Genomic DNA, 27,715 nt, shown 5'->3' on the forward strand with positions numbered 1-27,715 from the left:
GAGAAATGCACATCAAAATGACTCTGAGATACCACGTCACACCTATCAGATTGGCTAACATGACAAAACAGGAAAATGATAAATGTTGGAGAAGATGTGGGAAAATTGGAACATTAATGCATTGTTGGTGGAGTTGTGAATTGATCCAACCACTTTAAAGAACAATTTGGAACTCTGCCGAAAGGGCTATAAAAATGTGCATACCCTTTGACCCAGCAATACCACTCCTAGGACTACATCCCAAAGAGCTCATAAAAATGGGAAAATGTACAAAAGTATTTACAACAGCTCTTTGTGTGGTGGCAAAGAATTGGAAATTGAGAGGATGCCCATCATTTGGGGAATGACTGAACAAGATGTGGTATATGAATGTAATGGAATACTATTATGCTATAAGAAACGATGGGCAGGCAGACTTCAGAAGAACCTGGAAAGACTTATATGGACTGATGTCAAGTGAAGTGAACAGAAACAGGAGAACATTGTACACAGTAACAGCTATATTGCATGATGACTAACTTTTCAGCAATGCAAGGATCCAAGACATCTCCAAAAGTCTCATGATGGAAAATTATATCCACATCCAGAGAAAGAACTATGGAGTCTGAATACAGATAGAAGCATACTATATGCTCTGTTTTTTTTCTTCTGTTTTCTTTTGTTTCTTCTTTCTCATGGTTCCTCCCATTGGTTCTAATTCTTCTTTACAACATGACTAATGTGAAAATATGTTTAACAGGAATGTATATGTGGAGCCTATGTTAGATTGCATGCCATCTTGGGGAGAGAGGGGGAGAAAATTTAAAACTCAAAAGCTTATGGAAGTGAATGTTGAAAACTAAAAATAAATTAATTTTTAAAAATAAAATAAAATAGATCAGGATTAAAAAAAAAAGTAATGTCCTTCAAGAAAAACTGGACTTAAATTCAGGACTTTGGAAGAAGGGGGAGAGCTCTGAATCTCCCCAAGATATTAATTACTAACGATTGCATCTCCATTTCCTGGCAAAGATATTCTTCCCCAGCCCCAGTCCTATCTACCCCCAAATGTGGGATCAGACCCATCTGTTTCCAATTGCATTTTCCTTGCTTTTCTAATTCCCTTTCCATTAACAACCTACTTCTGAGAATCCTCCACCCACCTTAATATGATCAAAAGGCAAGGTAATTTCCTATTCCTTCTCTCAGACTTAGAATGCAACAACCTCTGCAAAGCATCCTGTGAAAATACCTAGGATATCAGTGTATCACATAGAGTTTCTAAGGTGATGCAGTGCTTATGACCCCCTAGCCCTGGGAAAATGCAAGTTCATTCTCTTTCTCTCTCTCTCTCTCTCTCTCTCTCTCTCTCTTCTCTCTCTCTCTCTCTCTCTCTCTCTCTCTCTCTCTCTCCTCAACCTCAGACACACCCATATTATCACCATCAACTACCAGGTCCTTAGTGTCTGAGGGATCCATTGCCTACACTCAACCCTTCTAGGTTACAGGCAAAGGAGACTCTATAGAGTCTTGTCCAATCAACCAAATAATCAACAAGAATTTATTAAGGATCTTCTATGTGTCAACCTCTGTGCTAGGCACAGAGGACACAAATACAAAACATGAAATAACTTCTATTCTCAAAAAGCTGATCAGCTATGCCTCCCCAGAACCTCACATGCTCTCTGAGATCTCCTTACTGGTCCTGTGAGCCCCCCTCAGTCACTCTTACTTCTCCATGGCCTCTTGGGATTATGGCTAAATCCATTACCTGAGGATTAAGCTTCAGTTTGATTCTCATCAAAGATTCTGGTCACCATGTATTTGCTTAACACCAGACCTTTCAGGCCCCATCAAATTTAACAAGACCTGACAGATTTGGGATTAAACAGAGAAACCCAGACAAATCCATACTATCATAGAAGTAGGAAAGACAGGATTTTTAAAAAGAGAAAGACCCTAAGGTCTGTCAGTGCAGAGCCAGAACCAGGAGTTCTTTCCCAGGCCCATACCCATCACCTCTTCTCATTTGTCTGACGTCTGGTCCTTCTTACATTGCTAAACTGTGGCCAACTTCAATTTACTTTAATAAATGTTGATTGAATGACTCCTATGCACAAGGAACTAGGGACGTACTGAGTAAGAGACAATCCTAATCTTACACTCACTAACCAAAAGGGGAGAAAAGAGAAATACAATGACAATAGGAGAAAGTGAAGGGATAACAAGCAAAGCACTACAGGGGTTCAAAGACAGAGAGTGAGAGAGAAGAAGAGAAGAGAAGAGAAGAGAAGAGAAGAGAAGAGAAGAGAAGAGAAGAAGGAAGAGAAGAGAAGAGAAGAGAAAAAGAGAAAGAGAGAAGAGAAGAGAAGAAGAGAAGAGAAGGGGGGGAGGGGAGGGAGGAGGAGGGAGGGAGAGAGAGAGAGAGATCATATTTAGCTAGAGGAATCGGGAAAGGATTCACAAAAGAAGTGACATCACCTGAACCTACATCAGAAAAAAGTAACAAGATATGTTTGACAAATATCAAGGACACTTGGTAGAGATTAATGGATCTATAATAATAAAGAGGACAGCTAGGTGGTGCAGTAGATGGAGCACTGGGCTTAGAATCAGGAATATTCATCTTCATGTGTTCAAATCTGGCCTCAGACACTTACTAGCTGTGTGACCTTGGGCAAGTCACTGAACCCTGTTTGCCTCAGTTTCTTCATCTGTAAGATGAGCTGGAGAAGGAAATGGCAAACCACTTGAGTATCTTTGCTAAGAAAATCCCAAGGGAGTTACAAAGATTCAGACATTGCTGAACAACATTATATAATAATGAAGCTCACATCTATTATTGAGAATCATACTTTTAGATCTGGAAGGAGCTTTAGAGATCCTCTAGCCCAAACCTAGTAAGTTCTATATAAATGTTAGCTATTATTAAGGTGACTTGCTCAAGGCCACACTACTAATAAGTGTTTGAGACAAGATTTAAATCCAGGTCTTCTTGATTTGGGTTATACTCAAATCTAGCCTCTATCTACTAGGCCACTTTGCTATGGAAAATATTTCATAAATCTTGCAACAGCATATTATTATCCTCACCTCCTCTTCCTAGTCATCACCTGCTTCTGGCCACCCTTCACTCATCCTGTTCAATCCTCCCTTTGAGCCACCCTCCCTTCCTCCTTCTCCTCCCTATTCATCTCCTTTTGTGGCTTCCTTCTCCTTTTCCTCTCATTCCCTAGGAAACTTTCTCATCCCCTTCTTATATCTTATTCCCTTCTGTTTTGAGACTACCAGCCTGTCCCCTTAATGAGAACCTCATGCATCTTACCCATCTTACCCAAAGGCAAAGAGTTTCACAAAAATCAGAAAAAGCAAGGAAGAAGGGAATGACATGGAGCTTCTCAATTTTCTTTTAGGCCCACTGCCTGATTTCTTTTAGGCTTCCTGCTTCATTTCTTTTGGGCCCTGGGCCCATGCTAATCACATGGTTGCCTTGGCTCTCTAATGTTCTGGCTCTTGGCTCATGCTGCATCCAAAGAATGGGGCGGGGGTAGGGGAGGTGGAGGGAGTCTCACTTTCATTTTTATTATTGATACAAAGAAGAACAATGACTTGTGTTTACTGAAAATTAATTTTTTGGAAATTACTTTGTCATTTGTTTTACTCTTCTTAATTAAAATTTACTTGGTGCAGAAAACACCCCATAAATTAACTCAAATACAACAGCAAATTAATTAGCATTTAGTTACCAGACATTACTCATAAGCTGGACAAATTGTTTTCAGCCTGTCATCTGCATTTGGCATCAGTGGTACTGGGGCGGGGCTGATTAGGGAGTTGTGGGCTGTGTGGGCTAAGTGTTCCCCCAGGGAACTCTGCCTTATTCCCAAGGAAGTTACCTGTACACCAAGGAATAAAGGTGAGGCCAGACTGAGCTTGGGCTCCTGAGCACTAATTATATTCATACCAATAGTGCCCACTTTCTTTCAAAAAGGGTATTAGGAAGAACACAGAAAATTGCCGTTGACAAAGCTGGGGACGAAGCAATCTTGCTTAAAGGCAGGAGGATTACCAGAATGATCTATAAGGTTACTTCTAGAAAGAGGACCCTGTGTTTTGGTGGAACTCAGGCCTAGAGAAGTATTGTGTTGAGTCTCTTTTATCCTAAAGAAACAGATTTAATGATAGCTGAGATTCCAATAGACAGGAGGGAAAATCTTTTCAGATAGATCGGAACAGAGAGACAGAGGGAGGAGAGTGAGAGGAGAGAGAAAGGAAGAGAGAGAGGGAGAGAGAGAGAGAGAGAGAGAAGAGAGAGAGAGAGAGAGAGAGAGAGAGAGAGAGAGAGAGAGAGAGAGAGAGAACGAGAACATTGTTTACTTTGTGCCATGCACCCTGTTAAGCACTTAGGGATAGAAATACAGGCAAGTAATATGTTCCTTCTCTCAAAGAGCTTACATTGTCATGGGAGAAGACCAAGAAGCAAAGAGGAACTGAAGCTCCTCTTTAGGGTACTTGGCAAGCTGACAAGGCAGCTGATGAGGAAGAGGAGATGAGATCTGGAGAGTGTGGAGGAGGTGGGAATGGAATGGAGTATTACTAAAGCGCCTACTGAAATATTCTTCTTGCCAGGCAGACAACACTCAGGAGACTGGGGCTTCAGGACAGAAGCTTCTACAGAGTGGCAAGAAAGCTATCCAAGTGAGTTCCATCTTGGTACCATATAAGGAAGGATAAGGGACCACAGAAGGATCACAGATTTAGAGATGGAAGGAGCTTTAGGGGTCAACTAATGAAACTCCTTCATTTTACACATAAGGACATTGAATCCCAGAGAAAGGAGGTGGCTCACCATGGGTCCCAAATTCAGAAGCAAGATTTGAACCCAGACTCTTTGGATCCTCCAAATCTGGCACTCTTTCCACTTTGTCACCTTGGGAGAAATGCCCCCACTTCTTATGACTAGAGGAAGGAACTCTGCTTCTCCAGGTCTTCCCTTCCTGGCATTGTGGTAAAGTTGGGCAAGAGTGCATCAGACATGAGGTAGCCCCCTGCCCCAGGCTGAACAATAAAATGGTGAAGCAGAAGACCTTAGCCTCCCTTATCTTTACACCATAAACAAATACAATATCTAACCAACTTAGCTCAGTCCAGCCCTCAACAGCAACCATTGTAATCTCACCCTCACATGATTCCCTTTTTACCTATGCAAAGCAGCAGCCCCATAAATAGTTCCCTTCCTGACAAATGGAAGAGTCATCTTGGATGGGGAGTACATTGATAAACAATGATGTATAGGCTGCTTCTCTAGCAAGATAACTTTGCTCCTGCACATCAGAGTCCATCAAGGGAAAAGGGGGGGGGGAGGCAGGAAGCAGCTGGCATATGTGCTTGCAAAGAGAAGGAAGAGTCGTTACAAGGAGGATTCACTCAATCTAATAGCAGTAAGATGTAGCAGAACAAGTGTATGATCTGGAATCAGGAGAGACCTAGGTTCAAATTCTGACTCTTATTAACTCTATGACCATGAGTATGTAGGATGGTCTAGCTGAAAGAGTATTGGATTTGGAATCAGAATGGAATTAGAATTCTACTCTGCCATATACTATCTATGTGACCATGGACAGATCACTGCCCCTCTATGAGCCTCAGTTGTTTCATCTGTAAAATGAGGGGGCTGGCATGATGACCACTAAGATACCTCCAGCAATCAATCCATGATCCTATAATCTTGTGATCTAGGTCTGTTCCTCAACTGTAAAATGGGGATAAGAATACTGTAGTACCTACGTGAGTGGCTTGTGAGGACAAGATAAGAGATAACCTAGGCAATGTGCTATGTAAATGTCAGCCATTGTTATCAAAATAATAATTGTCATTTCTCATATGGTACTCTAAGATTTGTTATGAGTTTTCACCTTATTTTACAGGTGAGTAAACTGAGGCTCAAAGAAGGGTATATTATCTGTGTATAACAAAAAGTCTATTTACCTGTGTGACTTTGGCCAAGTCATTTTACTTCTCTAGCATCAGTTTCCTCTTCTGTAAAAATAAATTTATAAAATAAAGCAAATTATTATTAATTAAATATTTACATAGTACTTTAATTTTCATAAACTATTTTGCATACCTTTTTTCATTTGATCCTCAAAACCCTGTGAAGTGTGTGAATTATTATTCCTATTTTATACTTGAGGAAACTGAGACAGATATTAAATAATCTGCCCAAGGTCATTTAGCTAATTAATGTCTTATGTGGGATTTGAAATAAGTTCTTTCTGACTTCAGCTTTAGCATTCTATCTACCACATCAAGCTGCCTCTTAGATAACATTTAAGGTACATTCCAAGTCTAAATTTATGTCAGGTTGGGATAATTTTTTTTCCACTCTACCACATTGCTTCTGTCCTGTATAAGGTACCTCCCACCTCTCACCTTCATATTCCCTTCTAAGAAATTAGTCACAAGATTTTTCACAGGTCAACTACTCCTTTCTTCTGCACTCAGTGAGTATATCCTCCAACCCCTCCTCCCAAAAAACCCATCCCCTAGTCAGAAAAGACCTTATTTCCTTATTATCCAAAAAACGCTCTAATTTGGATTGGAGAGTAGAAATGAGGATGAATTAGAAAGTGGAACTGGAGATGACCATAGAAGGTCTATCCACTATCTTGTGTCAAATTAAGGTGAGGAAAAACTTGTGATTTCTGTAATTACTGCCTCTACGTTAATCCATTTATTCATTCATTTAGCAAATATATGTATTGAGAATCTTCTGGGTGCTAAGCTCTAGACTATATTCTGTGGAAGATGCAAATATGCACCAGATATGCCTTCTCCCTTCTGTCAGGTACTGACATACTATGTAGCTATAAAGTAAGGATGCCAACTTTTTAAACAAATAGATAGTTTTGATGTCCAAACAAGTCTTATCTTCTTCAAATTATTCAGAAATTCAAATTTTTAAAACTCTGAGGTTCTACCTCACATCCATCAGATTGGTAAAGTTGACCAAAAGAAAAAGGAAAAAAATAATTTTGGTAGGGCTACAGGAAAAGAGGCTTATTGACACACTCTCGGTGGAACAGTGAATTGGTGCATCCACTCTATAAAGTGGAACTTTGACCAAAAATTCACTAAACTCTACCTTTGACTCAGCAAAAATTACTAGTAGGTCTATACCTCAGAGAGATCAAAGAAAAGGTTCTACATGTACAAAGAATATTTACAGCAGCTCTTTTTATGTAGGGGTGGAGTACCAGAAAGTAAGGAGGTATCCATCAATTGGGGAATGGCTGAAAAATTATGCCATTTGAATGTAATGGAATAATGCTATGCTATAAGAAATGAAGAAAGATATAGTTTTAGAGAAACCTGGGAAAACTTGTATGAACTGATGCAGTCAAGTGAATAGAACCAGGAGAACAATTTATACCACTTCAAAAGCATTATAAAATGAACAATTTTGAAAGACTTAAGAACTCTGATCAATGTAATGACCAACTATGATTTCAGTGATGGAGAATGCTACCCACCTCCCGACAGAGAGATGATAGACTAAATATAAAGAATGAAACACGTTTCTGGACATGGCTAATATGGACATCTATTTTATTTAACTATGCAAAACAACAGTTTTGCTTTGCTTTCTCTTTCCCAGTTGGAGGGCAGAAAGTGGGAGGAAGAAAAAAAATGCTTGACAATTCAAAAAATCAAATTTAATTTGAAACAAATTAGTCACTTTGGAAGGCTATACACTCATTCCAGCAACTCAAAATATTTCTAGCACACCTATTTTGAAATTTCCTATGCACACTCTTTAAAATATTCTCAGTGGTGGCAAATCTTGGTTCTGTGAAGATGGATTTGATTTTTGGAAACAGCCGAAAGCCATTTGGAGCCAAGTCTGAGAAATAATAATAGCACCTGACATTTACCTAGCATTTTAAGGTTGAGAAAGCACTTTACATACGTTATCTCATTTGATCCTCACAATAACCTTGTAAGGTAGATAATTTTCTTTTTCTTTTTTTTTTTTTTTGGTCCAGGACTGTGATTTCATTGATGTAGGGAACTCCCACAGAGAAAATTCCCTTTATCAATGCAGCCCTGCAACTATTCTGTAACTTGAAGTCTTAGATATGCTTGGGGATATTAAAAGATTAAGAGACTTCCCAAGGATCACAAAGCCAGTAACTCTGAGGTTAGATTTGAACTCACATCTTCTTGGCTCCAAAACCATCCCTTTCCCCACTTCTGCCATGTTGCTTTGATTATTTGATATCCCCCTCATAATGGGCCAATAATAATATTAGTAGTAGTAATAGCTGGCATTTATGTACCACTTTTAAGATTTGCAAAGAGCTTTATCTATGTTATCTCTTTAAAGCACTATTGATCTAAAGAATAAAGGGATTAGCCTTGAAATCAGGAAGTCTTGGGTTCAAGTTTTGCCTTTAGCATTCACTACCTTTTCAACTTTGGACTTATTTTCTCATCCCTGAAATAAGTATAATAAGATTTATGCTGCCTGCCTTATGAGGTTGTCATGAGAAATGTTCTTTGTTAACCTTAATATTAACTCAGTTTTATGACTTCTATAACAGAGACAACCTAGGAGAGGGGTAATATGGTATAGTGGGCACAGGACCAGCTTTGGAACTAGGAAGAAATGAGTTCAAGTCCTATATTGACACATACTCGTTGTGACCGCAAGCAAGTCATTCAAACTCTCAAGACTACTTTCTAATTCTCTAAGACTGCAGATTACTCATGAGTTATCAATGTATATCCATGGAAGGAGTTTCCACACCAGGAGTTCCCCACATCAATGCAATCATAGGTCTGGAACTATATACTACTGAGAAAAGGAGAGAGAGAGAGGAAGAAGAAGAAGAAGAAGAAGAAGAAGAAGAAGAAGAAGAAGAAGAAGAAGAAGAAGAAGAAGAAGAAGAAGAAGAAGAAGAAGAAGAAGAAGAAGAAGAAGAAGAAAGAGGAGGAGGAGAAAGAGAGAAAGGAAAAGGAGGAAAGAGAGAAAAAGGGAGAGAAAGGAGAAAGGGGGAGGGAGACAGACAGAAATAAAGAAACAGAAAAGAGAGGGAGGGAGGGAAAGAGGGAACAGAGAGAGCAAGAGAGAGGAGAGAGAGAGAGAGGAGAGAGAGAGAGAGAGAGAGAGAGAGAGAGAGAGAGAGAGAGAGAGAGAGAGAGAGAGAGAGAGAGAGAGAGAGGAAGGAAGGAGGGGAGACAGAAATACAGAGACAGAGAAAGGGAGAAAGCAAAAGGAAGGAAGAAAGGAAAGAAGGAAGGAAGCTAAGTACCTCAATAATGCAATTAATTCAGTTTTGAAGATAAAAAAACAGATTCAGAGAGACTGAGACTTTCCTAAGGTCACAAAACTATTAAAAAGCAGAACAAAGACTCAAACCCAAGATTTCTGATTTCAAACCCAATACCCTTTCTGCCACACCACTCCAACTCCCTAAAGCAGTTTTCTGGCCATATTTTTTTTGTTTGTTAAAAGCCACATAACCCAGAGCAATGCCATCGGAAAAACCAATCACTGGCCCACCGTTTTTTTTCCCTTTGCAACATATAGAATCTCTTTTACAGTTCAAAACATCTCTGTGAGAAGTCTGATTGGCAATTTTGATGCTATAGGATGACTTCTGCCTGAACAGGGGCCACTGATGTCAAAGAAACAAAACATTAGCTTGCTTGGGGAACTGGATGAGCCCAGTCTCTGGGTTCATGGGGATGATCCAGTTTTCCACTGCAGACATTGGCACTTTGTTTTCGATCATACTGAAAATGCCACTTTACATCACCCCAGTTACTATTTTACTCCAAAATGTGTTATTTTGTCCAGCTTCCCTTGAAAGATCAGAACAAATGTCAGGTCGTCACTGCTTCTGTTCATCCCTCCAAATGTGTGGCACAATTTTCACAGAATCCCTCCTCTCATTCGAGCTTCCTTTCAGAATGGGTCTGTTTCTTTCTCTAAATTTAACTCTTCAGCCATCGTCCTTGGAGTGAGTCATCTATTGGAACAAATGAAATCTCTGACCTTTTCAACAGTATCCTTGGTCCTGTGGATGATTGGGCGGCCACTTTATGCATCATCATCACAAACGTTCTTCCTGACCCTCTTTAAACCTTTTGTGCTTGTCATAAGCTTCAGCTCTTGACATTGCTTCATTCCTTGTACTTCTTTTGACATGTCAAGTGTCCCCACTTGCAGATTTGTTTAACTTCCCATAGAACTGTATATTAATTCTGTGCCCTACATAGCAGTCATCCATTTTTATTCTGATTCAAAATAACACAGACCAGTATTTATCACAAGGATCAGAGAAACATGGATGACTCAGGGGCCATCTAGTTCAACCCCTTCATTTGACAGATGAGGAAACTGAAGCCTAGAGACTTTAAGTGACTTGCCCAAGATCACATAGGTGGGATTTGAGCCCAGGTCCTCTGACTCCAGAGCAAATGCTGTATCCATTACCCCACCACCTCCCATATGGTTATGGAAAAACTACTGGATTTGGACTCAGGCACTTAATAACCAAGGAACATTGGGAAAGTTGATTAATTTCTCTGAACCTCTGTTTCCTCATCTATAAAAATGGGACTAATAAAACCTATAGTTCTAACCTCATGACATTGTTGTGAAGATCAGATGAGATAATATGCAGAAATCACTTGGTAAACCAAGAAATATACAGGATGATCCCAAAGTCTTAATGCCATTTAAGCTTTAAAAAGAATTTAATTTAAATTGCACTGACTCTGGAGACACTGTATAATTAGCTGTCATCATCACCATCATCATCATCCCAATTTTGAGCATAATGCTAATTGACATTAAAAAGGTCTGCTGCTGCAAATTGAAACACATTGCCACAGGACTCTGATATGATCACTTCCCAGTTCAATCCAATAAGTATGCATTAACATTTACCAACATATATGGCATATATTATGTGTAAGCATGTGTTATGTTAGGGCAGCCAAGTGGCACAGTGGATAGAGCACTGTACCTAGTGTCAGGAAGACCTGAGTTCAAGTATGGCTTCAGACTTATTATCTGTATGATTCTAAGCATGTCACTTAACCTCTTTTTACCTGTTTCCTCATCTATAAAATGTGGATAATAATAGCATTTATTTCCCAGAGTTGTTGTAAGAATCAAATGAAATAATAATTGTAAAGCGCTTAGCACAGTACCTGGCATATAGTAAGCACTATATAAATGTTAGTTACTATTATTATTATTATTATTATTATTATTATTATTATTATTATTATTATTATTACTAGGGCCGTAAGGAAAGAATGGTCCCTGCCTTCATGGAGCTTACTTTTTACTACAATATGTAAGTAAATATTGTTGTTATTTGTCTTTTGTTTTTGAAGAAGACCAATGACATCACAGTGAGTGATGTCTTGACTTGCACATGAATTGGATTTAAGTGAGGAGGAGTTGCACAAATCATCAGCCTCACTCTCTCTTTATTGAAGTCCAGTGGCAAGACAAAATTCAAGAGGACTGGTGATGGCCTGGGATGCAGTGGATGACCTTGGTGTCTTTGATGGCTGACCAAGCTCTAAGCACTCCAGAGCACCTACTTCAGCCGCCTTCTTGGCCATTGGAACAAATCGTTCTCATCTACCTGTTCTGCCGGGGGAAGTCTTCGTGAGCTTGGGTAGGCATTACCCTAACTCACCAACGGGCTTAAAGCCTGTTGGTACTGTCAACCTGGCTTAGCTCATCTGCAGAGACAGTTTACTAGCATGTGGCTACTGCACATGCTACAGATTCTTGGTTCCGCAGGTGAGAGTTGGGTGACAGGTGGACTCTAAAGGTGGAAAGCAGGCCCCATACCAGAGGTGCTAGTGCTCCCTGTATACTGTACATAAAAAGATAATGTGAAAAGGGAGAGAAAAGGGACAAAGCATTGACAACTAGGAGGGAAGCCTTCCCCTACAAGAGGCTAAATTAAGCCTTGAAGAAAGTTGAAAAGGATTCTAAGAATTGGCGGTAGGGAGGGACTGAATTCAAGGCATGGAGAGCAACCTCTACAAAGACGTGGAAGGAAATAGGAAATGAAATACCAAATTTTAAGGCACAGCAACCAGGGTATTTTTTTCTGGCACACCGACAGCATGGCGCACAGAGGAGTAATGAGAGTGGGTCAACCATGGCTTTGCCCAGGTTACTGAAATTCAGAAGATGTTGGTAACTTTTGCAGCCCTTCAAGACCAAAAAGAAACAATTGGGCTTAACAAAGAAAGACAGTTGAAATAGCAAGCTTTTAAAGGTGCTTTCTCCCTCTTCCACCGATTTAGCAAACATACCCAGTGCGATTTCCCCTGGTCCAGCCCCGTCCTATGCTTCTCTGACCTTCCCCAACACCACCATGATCATGTTGAAGTGTCCAGGGGTCTCCAAGTGCCATGACTCCCCTGGCTCACATTTGGTGAAACTTGCTATAGGCATAGAAATGGCTAGTTTCAGCTCTTGTAGGGCACCTAGGGCAGCCAGATGGCACAGTGGATAGAGTCCTGGGCCTGAAGTCAGGAAGACTTATCTCCCTGAGTTCAAATCCATTCTCAGATACTTACTACCTCCGTGACCCTGAGCAAATCACTTAACCGTGCTTGCCTAAGTTTTCTCATCTGTAAAAAGGGCTGGAGAAAGAAATGGCAAATGAATCTAGCATATTTGCCAAGAAAATCCCAACTGGGGTCACGAAGAATCAGCCACTCAATGACAAAACAACAGCAGCAGCTCTGGTAGAGAGAAGTAATGAGATAAGTCTGGAAAATAGTCTGGAACCAAACAGGGCCAGGATTTAAATTCTGAGCCTCTTTGACTTCCAAAAGTCACACATGAAAATCAGGCTTATTACTTTAGTTGTTACCTCATAATTGTGCCCCTAGATCTCCAAGCATGGCAGAAAATTAGTGTCTGCCTTCAATCCATCTGAAAGTGACTTTACCCTGCCCCTATAATTTACCCACCTGCATTATACAGCTCATCTAAGTGGCAGTCTGATGTAGTGAATAGAGAGCCAGGCCCTGGATCCAAAAAGATCTGCATTCAAGTCCCATCTCTGACATGTCCTGGCTATGTGCCAGCCGGCATTGGTTTAAGGAATTTCCTCACCTGGAAGTTCCCACTTCCAATGAAAACATAGGTTTGGTCCATATCTCTATGTAGTCTGTGTATGTCCACCCCCAGATTCCTCACTTTGGAAGAAGGCACTTCTTGCAAGCCTTAACAGGTGGCAGAATGGACCATGAGTTGGACAACTCGCCACAGAGATGCTAGAAGACTAACTCAAAATGAGGGGTAATGAAGCCTCTCAGTCATAGTCCCAAAAAGAAAATCTCTCTCCAATGCTTTGAAAGCAGAGAAATATGAGAGATGAATTTAAGGACTCCTTTATTCAAAGGAAGCTTTGGCATTCTGCCACATACTAGCAGCGGGCAGTTCTGCAGACCGAAGAGAGTGAGAGAGCACGGAAGGAGATAAAAACCAGGGAGCCAAACACAGACCTCTCCCAGCCCTCACCAAATGGAAGCAGGAAAAAAGAACAGAAGGGAGCAGTCAGGCAGCAACACAGTTTCCTATGGCCATGTGGGTCTGGCCCCTGGGTCCTGTGTTCCAGCTCCCCAGCTGTTAGCTCTCCCTGACTCCCCCTTTATTGCCACCACTGGTAGCAGTACCCCCTGCAATCTGCTAAAATCTCCCTTGTCTCAATTCCAGCTGCCAACTCCCCAGGACTGAGTCCTGCTGACCATTACTCCCAGAGGGTGCCACTGGGCATTGCTTCCCGGTGGCCCCCACTTACCCATACCCTAAGGGAAAGTAGTAGGGAGAAGTTTGGGGGGGTCCCCGATTAAAAAATTGGCTGGGCGATGCTTTATGCATGCATCTGTTATGCTAAAATAACCATCCTTTCTAACCAGGCCCACCTGCTGTCTTTTTCAATTTTAAGTATTTCTAAGTAGCAATCAAATCAGTATAATTTGTTCTTTATCTCGGCAAAACCATTGTGAAAGAAAAATGTGACCATTATGTTACATCAGGGAAAAATACAAGCCCTTTATTTGCAGCCTTCTCTCTATTCTATCAGATCTCACAGTTGTCATTATGCCAGTTGTAGTTAACGCTGTTCAAATGAACAGAGCTTTCTTTAATCACTCCACCCTTCTTTCCCCTAAATGCTTTTTTTCCAAGGTTATGGTTTTCGGAGATAAATACATAAATACCAATGTTATGAATACGTTAAGGGTATCCAAGAGACAGCTCTCAGGATTTGTAGCAAGAGACTGCTGTCATTGGAGTTACACAATAGCCGGCTGATGTTTTGAGTATGAAGTTAGCGGGTATTAGGAAAAGGCCTGATACCCTGCTCAGAGGCGTCAGGCTATTTTTGAGCAGATCACAATAGAGCACGCTGCAAATGCTGGCTTTATAAATCATGTATCAGAATCCTCATCACTAATAACCACAACAGAAGGGCTAAAGGCTCTGGGCACCCCCTCTACTTCTTTTTAGTCTCTACGTTCTCTAAAAGCCTAGGCTTCTTGGCGCCCAGTGATCTCCAAAGCAAAGAAGACAAACGGAGGTGGGACTTTCTGAGCTCAAGAGCAGTCAGTCAGCCAGTAAACATTTGTCGAGCATCTCCATTGTACACATTGCGCTAAGTGCTAGGTCATGCAGATCGTCTCATCAAACCCTATCATTTAATAGATTAGGAGATATAGGGTCTGAGAGGGGGAAGGAACTTACTAAGGGTCACAAGGCTGGGATGTGACACAGCCGGAAGGGAAACCCAAGCTTCCTGATCCCTTATCTATCTTTTCCCCCATGGTATCTCACCCAAAAGCATTCCAAGCTTTTGCCAAATATCACATGGAAGAGATCCTGAGATTGGATCTAATCTTTTGGCTGGATACAAGGCTTGGGAAGTTGAGTGTCAGGGAAAAGCTTCAGGGGTCATCTTCCACATGGAGAGGCCAGCTGAAGATGTTCATTCCAAATGCATTAACTACAACTGGCCTGATGATGATTGTGAGTTCAGAGAGAATTATTGCATACATCAAGGGTTTGATCTAAATACTTCCAAAGAGCCACCCCCTGCCACATGGTTGGGCACTGCTTTGGAGGGTGGGACTCACCTCCATTGACTTAGAGGAACGGTATTTGGTGTCCTTTGGGAAATGCTCTCATGCCACTAGGAACACGGGTCAGCAAGTTTGTAGGGGTTGAGATGCCCCTATCTCCACTTCTAGACTGAAACTGGGCTCTTCTGCTTCACGTGTCAAGCAATTTCAGGGTGTAGTTGCCACTCTTTAAAATAAACCAGGAGAGTGGGGCAGCTAGGTGATGCAGTGGATAGAGCACCAGCCCTGAAGTCAGGAGGGCCTGAGTTCAAATCCAGCCTCAGACCAAACACTTTACACTTATTAGTTGTGTCACCCTAGGCAAATCACTTAACCCCAATTGCCTAAAAAATAAAATAAAATAAACTAGGAGTACACTCCACTTTGCACCTGCTACCCTGCCTTGTTTAAACTCCATGCCCCTCCCAAGATAACCTCATCACTTCTAAACCCACCACCATGCTGTTAACTCAAGCCTTGATTGACCACCTCCATCAGCCTCTTCCCCTCTGTTGGAGGGCTGGAGGGCAGAGTACTAAACTCCTCCCGGTGCCTTCCTTTATAGAGGGCAGAAACTGGACTCTCACATCACTCCACTTTGCATCTGCTGCCCTATCTGGTTTCAAGTCCACTGAAAAAGATACCTCAGCTGGGTACCCCCTGGTGTCCTGTTCTTCCCCTGGCACCCTGCTTTTCTGCCTCTTTTTGTGGGCAGGGACTGTATCTCTTTCTATTAAATGTATCCCCAGCACTTAGCACAGTGCTTACCATATCATAAGCACTTAATAAGGGTTTATTGGATTTGGATTGGTTAGGGACTGGAGGGGATCACAGCTGGCATTAGGAGGGCCAACAAGGGTACAAATATCAGGAAACTCCAGGTCAATTTCTGGGATCCATTTTCCCCCACTATGGGCAGAACCAACACAACCAATCAGAATTGTTTATTTTTTAATGTCTCAGAAGTAAAAGAATTCCCTGAAAAGTTGCTGGGATGTTATGTCATTGTGACTGTGATTCCTTTGAAAGGGAAAAGGTTGGAAGGAAGGAGTATTTGGATTTCTTTTTTTTTCTTTTAAATGAAAGACAGGATTTACGCTACAATTTCCATGAAGGCAGGAACCAGATCCCAGACTCACCTCAATGCTTCTTCCCAACCATTTTCCTACCATGTTGGTAGGTGTGCTTCACCTCATCTTCTTTCCATCTCTGCCTTTGGGAGCAGTAATCAAATCAAGACTATCATTCCTTCTAGAAAGGTGGTGGTGTCAATAGACTGCCATATGATTCCACTCACCAAACCTGGACTTTCCAAATCAAAACATTCCACAGTGGCTACCACTCCACCCTATGTGTCATCTACCCCTATTAGAACGTAAGCTTCTTTAGGGCAGGGGCTGGACATTTTATATTTCTATCCTCAGGATCTGGAACATATTTAGCAATTAAAAAATACTTTTTTCATTCACTTAGTCATCTTTCAGGTTATATCTTAACTTTGTATCTCCTCTTTTGCTTAGCACAAGTATCCTATATGGGTTCAATAGATGTTTACTAAATGAATGCAGATCACAATCATTTGTTAACTTCATGCCTATGGATGCTAAAGGTGATGAGCATCAAATAAAGATAGTTTATCCAGGTAATTCCTCTAGAACAAGTATTGGTAAACCAATAATATCTGACATTTAGATAGTACTTTACATACAAGAGTTCACTTAAGCCTCACAACAAACCTCTGAGGAAGGTATTACAGGTGTTATTGTACACATTATCCCCCAAGGAAATAGGCTTAGAGATTTGATCATGGTCAAACAGTCTGTAAGTGTCAGAGACAGGATTTAAACTCATGTCTTCCTTACTCCAAATCTAGAAAAATATCCACTAAGCCAGGTTACCTCTCCCCCTAAAAGAAAAACCTCCATTCCAAAGACTACAGGAAAAAGGCTCTTCATTGGCCACAAATCCCATTGATAAATTGAACCATTAAGCAGTTTACCTCTGAAGCCTTCCTACCTCATTTGCTGCAAACTGTTCATACCAAATGCACACATTACCTATGTGCTCAATGCTGTCATGCTATGCTCTGGCTATTCAAAATTCTAGAGCTGCCCAACCATCAAGGGTTCTATGCTTCAAAATTAGTCTTCTTCCCCATTAAAATTCTGATTTGCTAAGTATGGTTGATCTTAGCAAGGAGTTAGGAGGAAAGAAACAAGATAATCTGATTAAAATAACTAAGAACTGATAGCCCTCTACCTTCAGTGAACTTTAAGAGAGGATTACATTGGTCCAACTACTCTCTAATTGGTGCATTATAGGAAAAGGAAATTTTGGGGAAGAGAGGTTGGAAATAAAATGCCCATAGTCTACTCCATCTCTCCCACCCATTCTGCAGAACAAAGGTCAACAAATTAGCCACCTATTTATGAAAGTAAGAGTTCTGGACTTCTGGATAAGATGACTGCCCAAGCAAAGGCTCACTACTCAGCTCTGCTATACATACTCTACAAAGAAAAAAAAAAGCTAAAAATCGCACTATACTTAATGACCAAAAAATCCATTAAAAGACTATTATGAATTCATCTATCACAGAATTGTACCCAAAAAGTCTTCCAGAAGTCTATCAACCTGAAAAAGGGGTGTCAAAAAAGCCAGCATCAAAGTTCAGGCAAACCAGACAGCAGCCTCTCAGTTCAACCTGGGACTCCTGTAGTCTGCAAGGCTATCTATCTGAAAGCTGCACGAGTAGAGGATTCTTCTGAAAAAGCCCTAGGCAGTTAAAAAAAACCTACAGTAGGGACCTGGGAAAGGCCCAGAAGTGGCAGGAACTAGCTTGGTGTAGTAGCCTCAGAACCCTAGGCCCAGGTCCTTAGCATTCTGTTTTTTGAATCATAGAGGACACTGAAGATCCAAGGCTCCAAACCCCAAAGATATCCAAACCCCCAGGAGTTATAGGTCAATGCAAGAAATAAGGTAACCCAAGTTAAGATCAGTGAGGGCTGACCACTTTGTCAAAAAGCATAGCAGGGAACAGATCTTGTCCCTGACAAAAAAGCCTCAATTCAGAAAGTAAGTCTAGAAATATGAGCAAACCGAAGATATCAAACACTACAAAGCATTATAATAGGTCTAGAGATACTCAAAATTCAAATGTAGGAGAAGAGTTCAGCTCCGTAACAGAGTACTCAAAGAAAAGACTCAAAGGGGGAAAAAAATGAATTTTCCAAAAGTACTACATGAATACCTACAGGAATTGAAGCAAAAGATCTTTTTAAATGAAACAAAAGCTCTTGAGGAAAGAATTGGAAGGGGGAATAAATAGCTTGTAATAAAAGTGGTAAACCTTATACTAGAATACATCAAATACAATTTAATGACTCCATGAGACAGCAAGAAATATTAGAATGAAATCAAAATGGTGGGGGGAAGAATAGAAAAAAAAGTATAACATATCAAAAACAATTTTCGAAAACAGACTAAAGAGAAATCATTTAAGAAGCAATGGACTCCCCAAAAAAACTCGTGATTTTTAAAATGGACTCTATATTTCAAGAAATCATACATAAAAATATAAAGAAAGTGAAAATACTATGCTTTGATCTGCATTCAGACTCCATCAGTTCTTTCTCTGGATGTGGATAGTATTTTCCATTATGAGTCCTTTGGAATCATCTTGGATCACTATATTGCTGAGAAGAATTAAGTTTCATAGTTGATCATTGTACAACTTTACTGCTACTGTGTACTGGTTCTGCTCACTTCACTTTACATCAGTTCATGTAAGTTTTTCCAGGTTTTTCTGAAACCCACCTTCTTGTCATGTCTTATAGCAATAATATTCCATTACATTTATATGTCACTACTTGAAACTTGTTATTTCTAATACTAGGATCCCTGAGAAGAAAAGTGCAACGTGTGGATGAAGAGAGTGGGCATCAAAAGAATTTCACTCTTATCTGAACCAGATAAAGGAGGATTGCGCACACACACACAAACACACACACACACACACACACACACACACACCCCACACAATTTGGTGAAAACATATGTCAAATTCAACATGGAAACAGACAGGAATAGGAAAAGGGAGTAGAGAGAAGATGGAAATACCAGAGAGAGAATAGTCATTAATGAAACAAACTTCCTGATCCCAAACAGAAGATTAAAAGGAAATATAAACAAATGCAAAGAACCAGAAAATAAAGGAATGCCTATCAATCAGGGAATGACTGAATAAATCATGGCATACAAATGTAATATAAATATTGTATGGTAAGAAACAAAGAAAGAGGGGGGCGGAGCCAAGATGACAGAATGAAAGCAGTGACTTGCTTGAGCTCTCCCCCAAACCTCTCCAAATACTCATAAAAAATGGCTCTGAACAAATTCTGAAGCAGCAGAACCCACAAAAAGACAGAGTGAAACAAATTTCCAGCCTAAGACAACCCGGATGATTGATCAGAAAGGTGTATTGCGCCGGGCTGGGAGTGCAGCGCAGCAAGGCGTGGGCATGCAGGCCGCAGTGAACCTGGAGCAAGCCTCAGAGGACTGAATCGTGGGCACTTGCGGAGGTTTCCAGACTCCCCAATCCACGAATGCCAAAGACAACTTAGAAGGTCAGTGGGAAAAGTCTGTTTCTGTCGGTGGTCAGAGAGGAAGGCAGGGTCTCAGCTCCATTCCCCAAGAGCGTGGCCCTGGGGGGATGCAGCTGCTTCCCGAGCTTCTGGCCCACAGACTGAGGGGGAATCCAGTGGCTGATCAGAGAGGGATTGCAGGGATCTCTTTGCCAGTGCTGAGGCAGGAATCTCTTGCTTTGCCCGTGTGTGGATCTGGGTCACAGTTCTGGGCAGTGATGCTGGGGTGAGCAGGAATGCTGGCATGGTGGAGCTTGTAGTGGCTGTGGAGAGGAAACCTTCCTCACAGTTACAGGACAGAAAGGAATACTTGTGGTCACAGGCCAGGAAAGGAGTAAACACCTCGCCCCTTATCATACCACCTTGGAAGAGCTGAAAATTTACAGGTCCCTACAAGTATCTCTGAAAACAGCTGTACAAACCCCAAAAGCTTGGGACAGTACATTCTCCACAGTGGAAGCAGACTCTTACCTTAACAAAGAGTTTAAAACTCAAGTAATTGGCCAGGATCATGAACAAGCAGTGCAAAAAGAGTCAGACTATATTATCTTACTTTGGTGAAAAAGAAGATCAAAATATACAACCAGAAGAAGACAACAAAGTCAAAGCTCCTACATCCAAAGCCTCCAAGAAAAATATGAATCAGTCCCAGGCCTTGGAAGAGCTCAAAAGGGATTTGAGAAGCAAGTAAGGGAAGTAGAGGAAAAACTGGGAAGAGAAATGAGAGTGATGCAAGAAAATCATGAAAACAAGTCAACAGCTTGCTAAAGGAGACCCAAAAAATACTGAAGAAAATAACACCTTAAAAAATAGCCTAACCCAAATGGCAAAAGAAGTCCAAAAAGCCAATGAGGAGGAAAATGCCCTAAAAAGAAAAATTGGCCAAATGGAAAAGGAAGTCCAAAAGATTACTGAAGAAAATACTTCCTTAGAAATTAGAATAGAACAATTGGAAGCTAGTAACTTTATGAGAAATCAAGACACTGTAAAACAAATCCAAAAGAATGGAAAAAATTAGAAAACAATGTGAAATATCTCATTGGAAAAACAACTGACCTGGAAAATAGGTTCAGGAGAGAGAATTTAAAAATTATTGGACTATCTGAAAGCCATGATCAAAAAAAGAGCCTAGACATCATCTTTTAAGAAATTATCAAGGAAAACTGCCCTGATATATTAGAACCAGAGGGCAAAATAAAAATTGAAAGAATCCAAATTCCAGAGTTCCCAGGTCAAGGAGAAAATCTTACAAGCTGCCAGAAGGAAACAATTCAAGTACTGTGGAAACACAATCAGGATAACACAAGATTTAGCAGCTTCTACACTAAAGGACCGCAGGGCCTGGAATATAATATTCCAGAGGGCAAAAGAGATAGGATTACAAGCAAGAATCACCTACCCAGAAAAACTGAGTATAATCCTTCAGGGGAAAAAAGGGTCATTCAGTGAAATCGAGGACTTTCAAGCATTCTTGATGAAAAGACCAGAGCTGAATAGAAAATTTGACTTTCAAATACAGACTCAAGTGGAATATGAAGAGGTAAACAGGAAAGAGAAATCATAAAAGACCTTATTAAGATTAAACTGCTTACATTCCTGCATGGAAAGATGATATTTTAACTCATGAGACCTTTGTCAGTATTAGGGTAGTTGGAGGAAATAATTATATGTATGTATAGATAGATGGATAGAGGGCACAGGGTGGGTTGAAGATTAAGGGGACTTATCTGGAAAATAAAATTTAGGGATGAGAGAGAATTATACTCAGAGAAGAGGAAAGGGAGAGGTAGAATGGGGTAAATTACCTCACAAAAAAAGAAACAGAAAAGAAAAGGCTCTTATAGTGGAGGGGAAACGGGGGAAGGTAAGAGGGAATGAGTGAATCTTATTCTCATAGGATTTGGCTTGAGAAGGGAATAATATACACATTCAATTGGGTATGGAAATCTGTCTTACCCTACAGGAAAATAGGGGGAGAAGGGGACAAGAGAGCAGGGGGATGATAGAGAGGAGGGCAGATTGGAAAGGGTAATCAGAAGTAAATACTTCTGAGGAGGGACAGGGTCAAAAGAAAGAATAGAATAAATGGGAGGGCAGAATAGGATTAAGGGAAATGAGTTAGTTTTTCACAATATGTCCACTATAGAAGTGTTTTGCATAACTGCACATGTACAACCTACATGGAGTTGCTTGCCTTTTCAATGAGGGTGGGTGGGGAGGGAGGAAGAGAGAAAATCTGAAACCTAAAGTTTTAAAAACATACATTTAAAAAAAATGTTTTCACATGCTACTGGGAAATAAGAAATACAGGAAATGGGGTACAGAAGTCTATCCTGCCCTACAGGAAAACAGAAGGGGAAGGGGATGTGGGGGGGGGGGAAGAGAGAGAAGAGAGGACAGACTAGGGGAAGGGATATTCAGAATGCATGCCATCTTGAGGTGGGGGGTGAGATGGGGTGAAAATTTGGAACTCAAAAACTTGTGGAAGTGAATGTTGAAAACTAAAAATAAATACATTTATATTTTAAAAAAAAGAAATAAAGAAACAAAGAAAGAGATGTTTTGGAGAATACTGGAAAATAGAAATTGGTATAAAGTGAACAGAACCAAGAGAACCATTTATAAAAGGACAACAATATTATAAAGAAAAACAGTTTTGAAAGACTTAAGAATGTTAATCAAAGCAGTGACAAATGACATCTCCAGAGTACCTATGATGAAGCATGTTACACACCTGACAGAGGAAATGGTAGACTCCAGGTGTTGAAGGATGCATACCTTTTTTAGACATCTACTGTGTGGATTTGTTTTACTTGACTATAATTATTCGTTACAAGGTTCTCCCTGTCCCTATTTTTAATTAAGGGAGGGAGAGAGAGTAGTGGTGCTTATGCTCCATCTCATTCTCCAAGAAAAAGAAAAAGAGGACCACTAAAACATTTTTAAAATGCACAGAGAAGTACAGAATGTAGTACAGAAAAGAAGCACAAACAAGCTGGACAATTTTGAAAAGAATTTGAGTTGAATTTATTATACACATTTTTAAATTTTAAGCAGTATGGACAGAGATTCATTGTTTCATCATATAATCCCCTTTTTGTGTTATGTTTTGTATATAGAAATGTTCTTTTTTGTTAAATTTAGAATAACAACTCTTTTCTTTTTTCTTTTCTTTCTTTTCTTCTTTTCTTTTCTTCTTTTTTTTTTCTTTTCAGTAGAAAAATGATTTATTTAGGCTCCTTTCATACATCTCATTGTTTAGGAACACAGTCTCACACAAAATCACAGACTTTGAGAGCAATACATAAAATAATGAAGGGTCAGGTCAAGGCAAAGCTGATCCCCCTGGACAGAGTCATCAGCCTGGAGGCTCCAGCTCCCTGAATGCACTTGTGCACATCTTCACCAGAAGTGTCTTTTCCTGAAAAGGTGAAATTTACAAGTGGGCTTGTAGGAAATACGGGAATACTTTATTCAATAGTTTCATTATACAAAGGAAAATAATTTCTCTCAAAAATGGGGGGGGAAAACAAAGAGGACAGATGTGATTACTTGACATGAATGATGGGTCAATATAGAAAAACAATGGTGTTATTACTATTATTTTTATAAGATGATCACATCAATGGGACCAAGAGGGTTTTTTCCAAAAATTGGACTAAAACCTTTGCATTTTTACACCAGGCCTTTCCTTATGTCATTCTGAGACCCAGTAAATCCATGTTCCAAACTTTGTCCTGGCAGGCAGAAGGGCTTTTGAAAAGCCATTAAAAGCAGCGCATCCGGTTATGGTTGTATCTTCACAAAAGGAACTCTAACCCAGTAGATAGCCCGGCAGCTTCATTCTCATGAACACCCTCGCCATGAAGAAACTCAAGAGGACACTGATGAAACCAATGAATAGAAGAAGAAACCTATTGAGCTTGAGAATATCGGTCTAAGATTATGAAACCTAAACCTCCCATTGTAAACAGGAAACTGGACGCAAGTCCTTCCATAATATATTGTCCATTTACTCTGTATGCCAAGAAAGCAACTGGTCTCTGATGTCCATGTTCATCTGTCATAGATCCAACATTAGGAGGTTCCACAATGACATCATAAATTGTTCCTCCAGTGATGAAGAAATAAGACACCACCACCAGGGCATACACCGTCATAGCCGACGGCATGTGGGCCTGCGGCAGCTTCTTCAGCTTCAGGTTGGGACACTCGAGGACCACGAAGGGCACCCGGTACAACGTCTCCATGTCGGCGGCGACGTGTGACGACCCCAAGCCCTTCACTCCGCGGAGCTGGCGCTATCTCCGCTGCCGTTGCGGCACTGGAACTCTTCTTTTTTTTTTTTTTAACAAAATAAGAACAAATTCCACTTTAGCCACTGATCATATGAATAAAGAGAGTAATGTCATGAACAAAAATATACAAACCAGACCTGAACTCACAAAGGGAAAACCTCCATAACCAGAATCCAACTATAGAACTCACAACTTTTCAGAGAAAGAACAACCAAGCAAACTGGTATCTAGGATTAATACTAAAATTTAATGACCAGATGGCTTTTGGTCGTCTCAGATTTGGCTTAATCTCTCACATCCAAAGAACAAGATAACAGAGAGAATAATGAAATACTAATAGACATTTCTGTACTGCTTTAAAGTTGTCTACACCACCTCATTTCAGTCACACAAGAACCCTGTGAGGGATTACAGATATTATCTGCATTTTATGTATAAGCAAACTGAGGCTCAGAGAGTCAAACAAACTTGCTCATGGTTGTACCATGATCATGACCATGCTTATGGTCATAAAAGTAAGTGACAAAGGTGAGGTCCAGACATAGGACTTCCTGACTCCAAATATAAGGTTCTTTCTACAGCAGTGACTGGCCCCTCTGATATGACCCCCAAACATTTAAAAATTTTCAGTCATCAAAACAGAAGGAAAACAAAGTCATTCTACCTTACTTGCTGAAGCAGGAAAGTATACTCAGAATTATGAAGATGATCAATAAAGGCCTCACCAAAAGGGTTGTTTGAATGATTGCCTACAATCAGAAAATTTCATTAACCACCCCAAGCCCACCAATCAACATTCCTATTAAGCAAGGTTTTATGCCAAATTGATAGGACACTTTGGGTGAGTAATTGGAGTTGGCTCTTTGGGTGCTAGGGGTGTGGAAAGGATGAGTCTAAAATGCTTTCTTCTAATACGTTTCCCTCTCTAGGGGTTACTCCTAGACTAATTCCACTGGGTGTGGCAGAATAAACACTGGATTTGGAATCATTTAAGTTGGATTGGAATCCCTGCTCCATTACTTCTTACCTGTGTGACTGTGGACAAACCACTTCATGTTTCTGGGCCCAGTTTCCTCATCTGTAAACTGCTGAGATTGGCTTAGATGGTCTCTAAAGTTCCCATCCAGCTCCATATCTCTGATCCTAAGCTATCTACAATCTCCTCCAGCTCTAAACCATGCAGTCCTTTGCCCCTGGCTATCCCTCAGCCTCTGTCCTCTTGCTCTTTGTGGGAGCAGATTCTCCCCTCTTGGTAGAATAAAAGGAAAGATGCTCCTCTCTCAGGCTCACCACTGACAAACAGGAATCCAGCTCTGTTGTTTGCATTCTCAACTCCTTGCCGTAAAGTAGCTCCCAGGCTCAGCAAAAGGATTTTCCACTATGGCTGAGATGGAAAGGTTATAATCATTCTCTTGGAAAGGGTAGGGTTATCAATAATGTACACAAATGGTCATTTTTCTTTGCTGGTGCCCTTATGACAAGCACTAGGGATCCTGAGGGGAACACAGGGAAACGACTCCACCCCTCCCAGCTACACCCTAACCTCATTTGTTTTTCCCCCAGAAACAGGGCTGGAGTCCTGAATAGGACAACTAATCAATCTCCTCTATTTGTCCTTTGAGGGGAGAGAAAGTACAGGGGCCAGAGCCCCTGGATGCTGTCTCATGATCTGCATCACGGGAATGCTCCTGGTCTGCTTTAAAGAGATCATCAGACCCTCTGATGGATAAAGAGAGGTAAGAGGACACCCACTCCTTGCCAGCTTCTATCCAGATGGAAAGAACTCACCAAGAGAAGTGTTGTGAATCAGGGAAAGGGATGTTAGCTGATGCCTCTCCCTCTCTACACTCCATGCTCCATTTTATTTGTAAGCCAAGCCTCATGCCCTCCACCCCCTCCATCCATCCAGGCCCATCCTGGGCTTCTATGCTCTGCCTCTCCCTTCTTCCTGGCAAAACTAGCAAGATCTCAGCTACTTCCACATTGGACAGTTTCTGTAAGCAAATCCACACTAAGGTCTTCATTACTGAGGCTGGATTAATGCCTTCAAATTGGTTTCCTTCCTAGTATGTGCCCGTAGCCTCTGGAGTAGCTTCACCTGGCCAAAGTGATCCAGTCTGGTTCCAGTCATTGTTTTCCCAGCAGAAGGAACTCTAGCCTCTCCCCCATTTAACCCATCCTGCTCTTTATTATCTCCTTGAAAGAAAAATCTCATCCTATGGCTCTCCCTGCTCAAAAACCTTTGGAGCCATTTTGTTCCTGTTTTTGTTCAGTCATGTCCAATTCTTCATGACCCCATTTGAAGTTTTCTTGGCAAAGATACTGGAGTGATTTGCCATTTCCTCCTCCAGATCATCTGACAGATGAGGAAACAGACAAACAGGGCTAAGTGACTTGCCCAAGGTCACACAGCTAGTAAGTGTCTGTAGTCAGATTTGAACTCAGGTCTTCCTGACTCCAGGCTGAGCACTCTATCCACTGTGTCACCTAGCTGCTCTATCTCTCAGTTCTTCTAGCTGTTCCCAATGTCTGAAATTATCTCTCTTCCCCACTCTTTGGTTTCCCTGGCTTTCTTCAAGTCTCAGTTCAAATCCTCCTTTCTACAAGAATCCTTTCTCAATCTCTCATAATTCTTCTGCCTTCCTTCTGTTGATTATTCTTAATTTTCTTTTACATAGCTTGTCCGTACAAAGTTATTGGCTTGTTGTCTTCTCCATTCAATTTTGAATTCCTCAAGGGCAGTAACTATCTTTTATCTTTTTTTTTTTAAGTCCCTAGTGTTTACAAGGTTCCTGGCATATAGTAGGCTCTTATAATGCTTTTTGACTGATTAACTGCATAAAAATAAATATTAAGTTCATTAGTTTGGCATTCAAGGCCTTCCAAGATCTGACTGCAGTATATCATTCCAGACTTATCTACTACCACATTCCTCCATGCACCAGCTGAAGTGGCCTATTTGAGATTCCCAAACCTGTATTTATAGTGTTCCCTCCTTCCAAAGTATCTCTACTATGCTCTCTACGGCTGCTGGAATTTTATCTGTCCTTCAAGGACCAACTAAAATGCCACCTCCCCGTTAAATCCTTCCCTAACCAAAAGATCAAAAGATTTAAACTGTAAGGGAAGTTGGAGGTCATCTAGTCCAACCCCCTCATTTAATAGATGAGGAAAATGTATTTCAAGGAGATCAAGAGGTTTGCCTGAGGTCACAGAATTACACGTGGCAGAGCCAGTATTTGAACTAAGATCCCCTAATTCCCAAACCAACACTTTCCGCCATAACACACCGCCTCAGGAGAACACCCCACATCACTTTATTCAAACATCTCTTGACACTTAATGATAATAATATGCACACATACACATATAAATTTATATACACGTATACATATGTGTGTATATGGATGTATGTGTATATATGCATGTAAGTCTATCAGCAACCATAGCTGTCATTTATGCAGCTGTACAGTTAACAAAGAGAGGTTGCATGGAGTAATGGACAAGAAGGGGTCTCAAAGTCAGAAGATCTGAGTTCAAGTCCTTCTGACCCATACTGACCCCTGGAAATAACCGCTTAGTGCCTCTTGGGCAAGTCTCTAAAGCTATATATTGCAGATCAGGTGG

The 27,715-nt window shown here is 40.8% G+C and overlaps 1 pseudogene; it reads right to left on the minus strand.

Moving 5' to 3' along the window:
• Positions 1-22,965: 22,965 nt before the first annotated feature.
• LOC110210744 (oligosaccharyltransferase complex subunit OSTC pseudogene) lies at positions 22,966-24,071 on the minus strand (annotated as a pseudogene).
• Between the last annotated feature and the right edge of the window lie 3,644 nt (positions 24,072-27,715).

Source organism: Phascolarctos cinereus, unplaced genomic scaffold, assembly GCF_003287225.1.
Source record: "Phascolarctos cinereus isolate Bilbo 61053 unplaced genomic scaffold, phaCin_HiC Scaffold_726;HRSCAF=1367, whole genome shotgun sequence".
Taxonomy (NCBI): Eukaryota; Metazoa; Chordata; class Mammalia; order Diprotodontia; family Phascolarctidae; genus Phascolarctos; species Phascolarctos cinereus.